Genomic DNA, 10,012 nt, shown 5'->3' on the forward strand with positions numbered 1-10,012 from the left:
TAATAAACATTATAACCTATGTTATTATTATAACTTACACTTTTCAAATTAATGTTGACTATGTTTGACCAAGGTTGACTTTTGAGTTGACTTTCAGTTGACTTTGACTTTCAGTTGACTTCTGTTGACTTTCTAAATAAGGAAACTTTCCTAACTTCAAAACTTTCTAAAAATAGAACTTTCTAAATTTGGAAACTTTCCAAAAATAGAAACTTTCCAAAAATAGAAACTTTCCAAAAATAGAAACTTTCCAAAAATAGAAACTTTCCTAAAATAGAAAACTTTCCAAAAATGGAAACCTGCTAAAAATAGAAACTTTCTAATAATAGAAAGTGTTTGTCCGTACGCTGTTCCGATCAAACCGATGCATGTTGAGTATTGTTCTATGTCTACTTGCAACATGTACAATAGCTATCATACTAAGACTTGACCTAAGTTAGTTATTTATATCGACCTGCTTTATTTATAGGTCGGCGTTGTGATCATTCATGATCACTTTACTTCATTTGCTGTTCGCATAATTGTGTGGTTACTTCGTTTGCTAATAAGGTGAGTTATAGTCCCATTTTTCTATTTAAATCTTTTGGGATGAGAATACATGCAATTTATTTATATTTTGGACACAAGTGGAAGTTGGTTTAAATTATTCATTGTGAGTTGAACAAAAATATTCCCTAGTCTGGTAACTGTAATCACTGGTTTCTACTGGTGAACGCGAATCCTATGGATAGATCTATCGGGTTTGACAACCCCATTTCGAGCTAGTCGCGCTAGCAATTTATAATCGGAATGTCTAGTACTTCGTATTTTGTTGTAGATACACTTGTTCGGTGTATATTATTTATTGTGTTTGGCAAGGGTAAATAAAGGGTTAAGTGGTTACCAGGTGGCTCACGGAAAATGGAATAATATTTTATTATATGTTTTCTAGCATATAATTTGGTGGTTCAAAAAGAAGTTTTTATGTTTTCAAACATAAATTTTTATTGTTTAAATTAAATATTGTTTGCAATATTAAACCTATAATTCACTCAACATTTTTGTTGACAGTTACTCGCATGTTTTATTCTCAGGTTCATGATTGATTGCTTCCGCTGTGCTTAGAGAGTCTGCATATTTATGATGGCAGCTTTTGTTAAACATTAACTTGCATTCTATTTTGTTACATTAAATAGTGGTTGTTTGTTGACTTTGTTTTGGTCAACTTTTGGTTAAAGTATTATTGTATAGTTTTTCTAAACTTATACATTTTAGTAGATTTCCTTTATAGGAAATCATTTTTAAATAAAGAATGCAAGGTTATTTTATTAAATTCATATAGAGTTTCGATCAAGCTGTGGGACTAAGTGACGGAGCCGTTAAGTGTTTTGACGGAGTCGTCACAGTTGGTATCAGAGCTCTGGTTGTAGGGAATTAGGCTGCATTGATGTCGTTACCCGGGTCAATAGGGTGCATTAGTGAGTCTAGTCTACAGCCCGGCCTATTATATATTATTATATGTGATTATTTGTGTCGTGTTGGTATGTATATTGTTATCATACATACATTTCTATTATGTTCTGAATCCGGGAGGAACTCCCATTCCGATTTAAACGTATTCTCCGACTCATGCGAGTTCATCTTTTAAAGGAACACCTCGGTTAGTGAAACCGAGGGGGTGTCATTCTTGACTTCTGAAATTCTTGACATTTCTATGTCATAATTGGTGTTTATTGATATAACGTTTAAGTTACATTACGTGTTCTAGAATTCTCGGCATTTCTATGTCATCTATTATGGTTATGTATATAACGTTTGAGTTATATTACGCGAGATGTCATTCTTGACTTCTAAATGCTCGGCATTTCAATGTCAGCTATTATGTTTAAGTATATAACATTTTTGTTATATTACATGCCATTGTGCCGTTGTGCCTATGTGCTTTGGTTTTTGAACCGAAACACATCATCCTTGACTTTTAGAGATTCTTGGTACTTCGAAGACATTTTCATGTCACCATTACTCCTATTCATTACTTTCGATGTCTTTGTCTCTTGTGCTATCCTTAGCACATTGTTAAGAAATTGTTTTAGGGAAATTGTGTCGAAATTCGAGGTTGACCACGTGTCCTGACCTTATGTAGTGATATTGGAATGGAACTATGAGTTAGTGAAATATAATGGCGTCAGGCCAACGTGATTATATTACGTTAATTCATAAAAAGTCCCAATATTGTGACATGAGGAATAGAAAGCGAGTCAGAGAAAATTTATACACCACTCATTCGGAAAATTCTAACGTTGTTACATGAGTAAGGAAGATACTCATTATCTTATTTGTTGATATACGAGAGACTCGTCTTAACCAAACTACTTACCCTATGTTTTGTCATTCATAACTCGCTTGTTAGTGACAGCTTCGCACGTGAAGAGTTTTGGCCCAAGGACTTATGTCCTGACAATAGTCAAAACAATATTTAACTCATTGGTTTTCATGACCTCGCAGCATTTATTGATTAGATGTCGCAAGACGATTCAAGTCCATCACCCGAGCTTTAACGATCTTACTTCAACTCGTAACCTCCGTAATGCGGATACCCTGCTTTTCATTAAAATTTTTACACATTTGTGCAATTGGGCGGTTCTCACGAGACTTATGGGCGAATAGAAGTAATGAAATATTTTGTCATGTATACTATTTATAAAATCATATATGTACGTATGAATTCAAATGGACTAATTTACCCTTACCTATTTTGGCTATTATACACTAAATTATACCTTCAAAATTATTTTAAAAACCACTCTTGTTGAGTTGTTTAGTTAACTCAAATTGATTTATGTAAAATGGTACACGTTGTACATACTTCTAAATTTATTAAGAGCTTCGTTCCATTTATGGGGTTACATCAGACGTTTCAAGCTTTTTCAAAACTCCTTTGATTGATTACATTAGAATTTTCGCATTACTCTACCGAGTGTTTGGATCACAGTTCTCCTCATCCTCCGTTTAAGGATGAAACTTACCATTAAGTTCATTGATAGAAACTCATACACCACTTTGGGGGCCGGCTTTGTAAATTTGTTGGAAAGTCTTTGCGCTCATAGAATTTTCCCTCTTATGGTTGGACATGGCCGAAACACAGACCGATAAATCAAGTTTCTGGGGTACACTCGATGGTCACCTTATTGTAGAAAAGGCGCTAGGTGGGTTTCTACCCCAACTGTTGTTATAATGGGGATCATGGATATATATTACTCAAGACCGTTTGAGGAGTTTCTACTCTCAATTTTCGCTGTCAACCGCAACACCCTCGTAAACATCAATCCTAGGATTCGATACTTTAGGGTGCACGAAATTATTTTTGGAGATTCATCTCACCTGGAGTCGGCCATTCTTTATAACCCATGATTCGCGTTCTTTTCATCCGCACATAAATTTAAGAATATGGATGAATCCTAGACTTCCTCGCTCATTGTACAAGGAAGTTCACTCTCGTTGAATTATCACACCTTTCATACGTCTTCCTCTCGGAAATATAATGAAAATTTACTTTGGAGTCCATGATCCTCGTTAACTCCTTTGAGAGAATTGCCTTAAATATCTATGCCACCGATGTGACTACTCCATATTTATTTCTTCCTTCATTATTGAAACTTTATTTCATCCGTCCCAGTTCGTCCCCTTGGGGAGCTCCCGTTTTGTTCGTTGAGAAGAAAGATGGTTCATTTCGTTTGTGTATTGATTATCGTGAATTGAACGAGCTTACTGTTAAAAACCGTTACCCTCTTCCGAGGATTGATGATCTGTTCGATCAACTTCAAGGTTCGTCCGTTTATTATAAGATTGATCTTCGTTCCGGTTATCACCAATTACGCGCTAAAGAAACTGATATTCTGAAAACCGCTTTCTGTACCCGTTATAGTCACTTTGAATTTCTTGTTATGCCGTTCAGATTGACAAATGCACCTGTTGTGTTCATGGACCTCATGAACCGTGCGTGTAGACCCTATCTGGACAAATTCGTTACTGTTTTCATCGACCACATCCTTATTTATTCTAAGAGTTATGAAGGGCGAAGAACATTTGAAGTTAGTGCTTGATCTGTTGAGGAAAGAAGAGTTGTACGCTAAGTTCTCTAAGTGTGCTTTCTGGTTAAGAGAAGTTCAATTTTCTCGGACATATTGTTAGTAAATAGGGAATACAAGTTGATTCTGCTAAGATTGAGGCGATTGAAAAGTGGGAAGTTCCGAAAACTCCTACTCAGATTCGCCAGTTTCTAGGATTAGCAGGCTATTATAGAAGGTTCATTCAAGATTTTTCACGAGTAGCGAAACCTCTGACTGCTTTAACGCATAAGGGGAAGAAGTACGAGTGGAAGAGTGAACAAGAGTCTGCTTTCCAAACTCTGAAGAAGAAGTTAACTTCTGCACCGATATTATCACTACCTGAGGGTAATGATGATTTTGTTATCTATTGTGATGCTTTGTGTCAAGACTTTGGTTGTGTTTTGATGCAACGAAAGAAAGTTATTGCGTACGCGTCACGTCAGTTGAAGATTCACGAGCAGAATTATACAACCCATGATTTAGAATTGGGAGTTGTTATATATTCGCACTCAAGAAGTGGAGACATTACTTATATGGGGTCAAATGTGCATTGTACACTGATCACAAAAGTCTTCAACATATTCTTGATCAGAAACAGTTAAATATGAGGCAACGAAGATGGGTTGAGACGTTAAATGATTATGATTGCGAACTTTTATATCATCCGGGAAAGGCCAATGATGTGGCTGATGCTTTAAGTCGTAAAGAAAAGGCTGAACCTCGCAGGTTTAGGGCCTTGAATATGACAATTCAAACAAACCTCGCTAGGCAGATCCTTGAGGCACAATAAGAAGCCTTGAAGGAGGAAAATTTTGTAACGGGAAGGTCCGAGGCTTGAGTAAATAGTTAGAGGTACAAACCGATGGTACTCGGTATTTTGCGGGATGCCTTTGGGTTCCGAAGTTTGGTGATCTACGAAAACTTGTTTTAGATGAGGCTCATAAGTCTAGGTACTCTATTCATCCTGGTTCAGGAAAGATGTATCATGATCTTGAGGAGCTGTATTGGTGGCCTAATTTGAAAACTGATGTGGCTACGTATGTGGCTAAGTGTTTGACCTGCGCTAAGGTTAAAGCTGAACATCAGAAACCGTCTGGACTTTTGGTGCAACCTGAAATTCCCGAGTGGAAGTGGGAAGGTATTAAGATGGACTTTATTACGAAGTTACCGGGAGTTGTGGGTGGTTATGATACCATTTGGGTGATTGTTACCGACTCGCTAAGTCAACTCTTTTCTTGCCAATTAAGGAAACATATTCAATGAAGAAGTTTACTCGTTTGTATTTGAAGGAGATTATTTCGAGACATGGTGTTTCCGTATCGATTATGTTAGACTGAGGCAGTCCTAACAAGGTGCTCTAGGAACTAAATTGGATATGAGCACCGCTTATCATTCACAGACGGATGGTCAGAGTGAAAGGACCATTCAAACGTAGAAAACATGTTAAGAGCGTGTGTTATTGATTTTGGAAATGGGTGGGATAAATATTTGCCGCTGGATGAGTTTTCTTATAACAGCAGTTATCATGCAAGTATTAAAGCCGCACCATTTAAAGCTCTGTATGGTAGAAAGTGTAGGTCTCCTGTCTGTTGGAATGAGGTTGGGGATGCTCAACTCACATGACCAGAGATCATTCACGAGACTACCGAGAAGATTGCACAGATTAAGGAAAGATTGAGAACTGCCAGGAGTAGGCAAAAGAGTTATGCTGATAAGAGAAGGAACGATATCGACTTTCAGGTCGGTGATCGTGTTATGTTGAAAGTTTCACCTTGGAAGGGTGTGGTACGTTTTGGTAAAAGGGGAAAGTTGAATCCTCGATTTGTTGGACCTTTTGGGATTATTGAGAGAGTTGGACCAGTGGCTTATCGTTTGAAATTGCCACAAGAACTCAGTGCTATTCGTGACGTTTTTCATGTATCGAATTTAAAGAAGTGTTTGGCCGAGGCCAATGAAACTATTCTTTTGATGAACTTCATGTTGATAAGCAACTTTATTTTATTGAAGAACCTGTTGAAATTATGGACCGAGAGGTTAAGACTCTTAAACAGAGTAGAATTCCTATTGTTCGAGTTAGATGGAACGAATCGGTCCCGAGTTCACTTGGGAGCGTGAAGATTAGATGAAGCAGAAGTACCCGCATTTGTTCCCAGATGCTGAGTCAACCCCTGCACCTACTTAAATTTCGGGACGAAATTTCCGTAACGGGAAGGTACTGTAACGACCCTACTTTTTCCGTTATCTTTTGTCATTAATTATTTAACGACCGTTAATTGTTATTCGTGCCACGTCATTTCTATGACCTATATTATTATTTTTGTAATAATATATTAATTATTATGTGTTATATGAATATTTGTATTCATATTTTAAATTATACGTTCCTACGAGTCGCGGATTTCTATCCGGCGAATCTTTTCGGTTTTCAAACCAACGGTCAAGTTTTTGGGATTTTTAAGTCCTAATTATTTTAAATATGATATTTTGATGTCATATGATTATATATAGTGTTTATATATTTTATTCGTCGCGTATTTATTATCTCTCCGAAAAATCAATCGCGTAGCGGTGTTTTCGCGTTTCGGGTTTCGTTCGGGCGTTCGGGCCACTAGGATTTTGTCATTTATCAAATTGGGTCACTATGGGGCCCACCCCATTCAGTTCACAGCCGAAATTTTGAAGGGGAGGGGTGTTTGGTGCAATTTTTGCATACTTGTGGCTTTTAGTCAAAATCTCACTACTACTTTCATTTTAATCATACCCTAAAAGCTCTCCTCTCCTCCCTCTCATTTAGAACGAATTATGCAGCCTCCCTAGCCTCTTCCATCACCAAAAATCGGCCAAGAACAATAAAACATCAATTGATCATCATTTTGCAAGACTAGATACACAAACAGATTCTCCATTTCGCGATCTACATGCTTCATCTTCTTGATTCTTGATTAGGGTATAAACCCTAACCCTAGATTTTTAATTTTTCACATATTTCACTGATTTTATATGTTATATTAGTAGTATGATGATCATATGTTATTGTATTGTTGATGGTATGCATAGAATTACTCGAATACATATGTTTTGGGTTTGATATAATCGGGACAGCAGCTAATTCGTGTCTTTCTGTAATTGTGACTGTTATAAAAGTTAAAATAAAGTATCTAGATGAGTTCCTCTCATCAAGACATTAATTTTAGACTCCGGATTCATGTCGTTTCGATTCCCGGAGCCCTAGATTCGATCAAAATGGTATTTTGTTGAAATTGAAATGTGATATTGTTATGAACCAGGTTTGGTCCGACTTTGTAACCATATTTGGTGACTTTAGGGTGTGTTAGTGTATTAGGACTGATGGTGGGGCGAACTTTCATGTTCGGGTCATCTCAATCCGAGCCACGAATCACCCGTTACGTCTAAAACACGTTTTTGATTGAATTGAAGTTCCAAGTAGTGTATTGGCTGTATATCACGACTTGTGGGCTGTTCATGGTGTGTTCTTGAGTGTACCAAAGTGTCGGGTGATTTGCTTAGGCGGAGATATATGTAAGGCTCGCCGAGAACCGACACCCGGGGCTCAGGATACGACCCGATGAACTTTTGATTTAAAACTTGGGATTTATTATTAAACTTATGATATAAATAATGGATTTCATTATCATTTAATTACTTATGATATAAAAAGTAATTATTATCATTATTATTTAAGACTTATGATATATATTTATTATATCATTTAATTAATACTTATGATTTAATTAATATTTTAATTAAACTTGTGATTAATAATACTTTCATTATTAATGGAAAATACTTATGATAAGTATTAAACTTATATTATGAGATTATTATAATAAGACTTATAATAAGGATTAATTAATTATTAAATTATTATAAGGCTTAGTTATTATTTAATTATAATTTAATTATTAAATACTTATGATTTAATGATTATAATTAGAAACTTATGATATGATTAATAATTCATTATTAATTAATGATACTTATGATATGATTTAAAATTTATTATTAATTAATAATACTTATATTATGACTAATATTTAATTAATTAATTAAATACTTGTGTTATATTAATTATATCATTTAAACTTATCTAAACTTTAATAATTCATTTTTATTTAATTAAACTTATGTTAAGACATAATTATACACTTTTGACTTTAATAAACATTATAACCTATGTTATTATTATAACTTACACTTTTCAAATTAATGTTGACTATGTTTGACCAAGGTTGACTTTTGAGTTGACTTTCAGTTGACTTTGACTTTCAGTTGACTTCTGTTGACTTTCTAAATAAGGAAACTTTCCTAACTTCAAAACTTTCTAAAAATAGAACTTTCTAAATTTGGAAACTTTCCAAAAATAGAAACTTTCCAAAAATAGAAACTTTCCAAAAATAGAAACTTTCCAAAAATAGAAACTTTCCTAAAATAGAAAACTTTCCAAAAATGGAAACCTGCTAAAAATAGAAACTTTCTAATAATAGAAAGTGTTTGTCCGTACGCTGTTCCGATCAAACCGATGCATGTTGAGTATTGTTCTATGTCTACTTGCAACATGTACAATAGCTATCATACTAAGACTTGACCTAAGTTAGTTATTTATATCGACCTGCTTTATTTATAGGTCGGCGTTGTGATCATTCATGATCACTTTACTTCATTTGCTGTTCGCATAATTGTGTGGTTACTTCGTTTGCTAATAAGGTGAGTTATAGTCCCATTTTTCTATTTAAATCTTTTGGGATGAGAATACATGCAATTTATTTATATTTTGGACACAAGTGGAAGTTGGTTTAAATTATTCATTGTGAGTTGAACAAAAATATTCCCTAGTCTGGTAACTGTAATCACTGGTTTCTACTGGTGAACGCGAATCCTATGGATAGATCTATCGGGTTTGACAACCCCATTTCGAGCTAGTCGCGCTAGCAATTTATAATCGGAATGTCTAGTACTTCGTATTTTGTTGTAGATACACTTGTTCGGTGTATATTATTTATTGTGTTTGGCAAGGGTAAATAAAGGGTTAAGTGGTTACCAGGTGGCTCACGGAAAATGGAATAATATTTTATTATATGTTTTCTAGCATATAATTTGGTGGTTCAAAAAGAAGTTTTTATGTTTTCAAACATAAATTTTTATTGTTTAAATTAAATATTGTTTGCAATATTAAACCTATAATTCACTCAACATTTTTGTTGACAGTTACTCGCATGTTTTATTCTCAGGTTCATGATTGATTGCTTCCGCTGTGCTTAGAGAGTCTGCATATTTATGATGGCAGCTTTTGTTAAACATTAACTTGCATTCTATTTTGTTACATTAAATAGTGGTTGTTTGTTGACTTTGTTTTGGTCAACTTTTGGTTAAAGTATTATTGTATAGTTTTTCTAAACTTATACATTTTAGTAGATTTCCTTTATAGGAAATCATTTTTAAATAAAGAATGCAAGGTTATTTTATTAAATTCATATAGAGTTTCGATCAAGCTGTGGGACCAAGTGACGGAGCCGTTAAGTGTTTTGACGGAGTCGTCACATCTATAGAGATCCAACCACCGTATCCTACGTATAACCCAGTCGAAGCATTATATAACACATACGGTTATGCATGGAACCCCTACTGGTATCAGTATCATCCCTAGTCTACTTAGTTTTATTTATTTTATTATTTCTAATGTTGATACATTTAATACTTATGTTAATATTGTAATAGTTTTTATAATTTTCTAACTTTTATTTTTAGATTTTAATAATGTTTGAATGTGGGGTAATATACCAAACTTCAAAAATATGTATATATGTTTGCAGTTTATCTTATGTACACAACAGGGTAAAACAACGCATTTTCAAAGACTGGCATTAAGTTCAGCAAAAGCAACTAATTTTGACGACAAGATGCAA

The sequence above is a fragment of the Rutidosis leptorrhynchoides genome, chromosome 3, assembly GCF_046630445.1.
Source record: "Rutidosis leptorrhynchoides isolate AG116_Rl617_1_P2 chromosome 3, CSIRO_AGI_Rlap_v1, whole genome shotgun sequence".
Classification (NCBI taxonomy): Eukaryota; Viridiplantae; Streptophyta; class Magnoliopsida; order Asterales; family Asteraceae; genus Rutidosis; species Rutidosis leptorrhynchoides.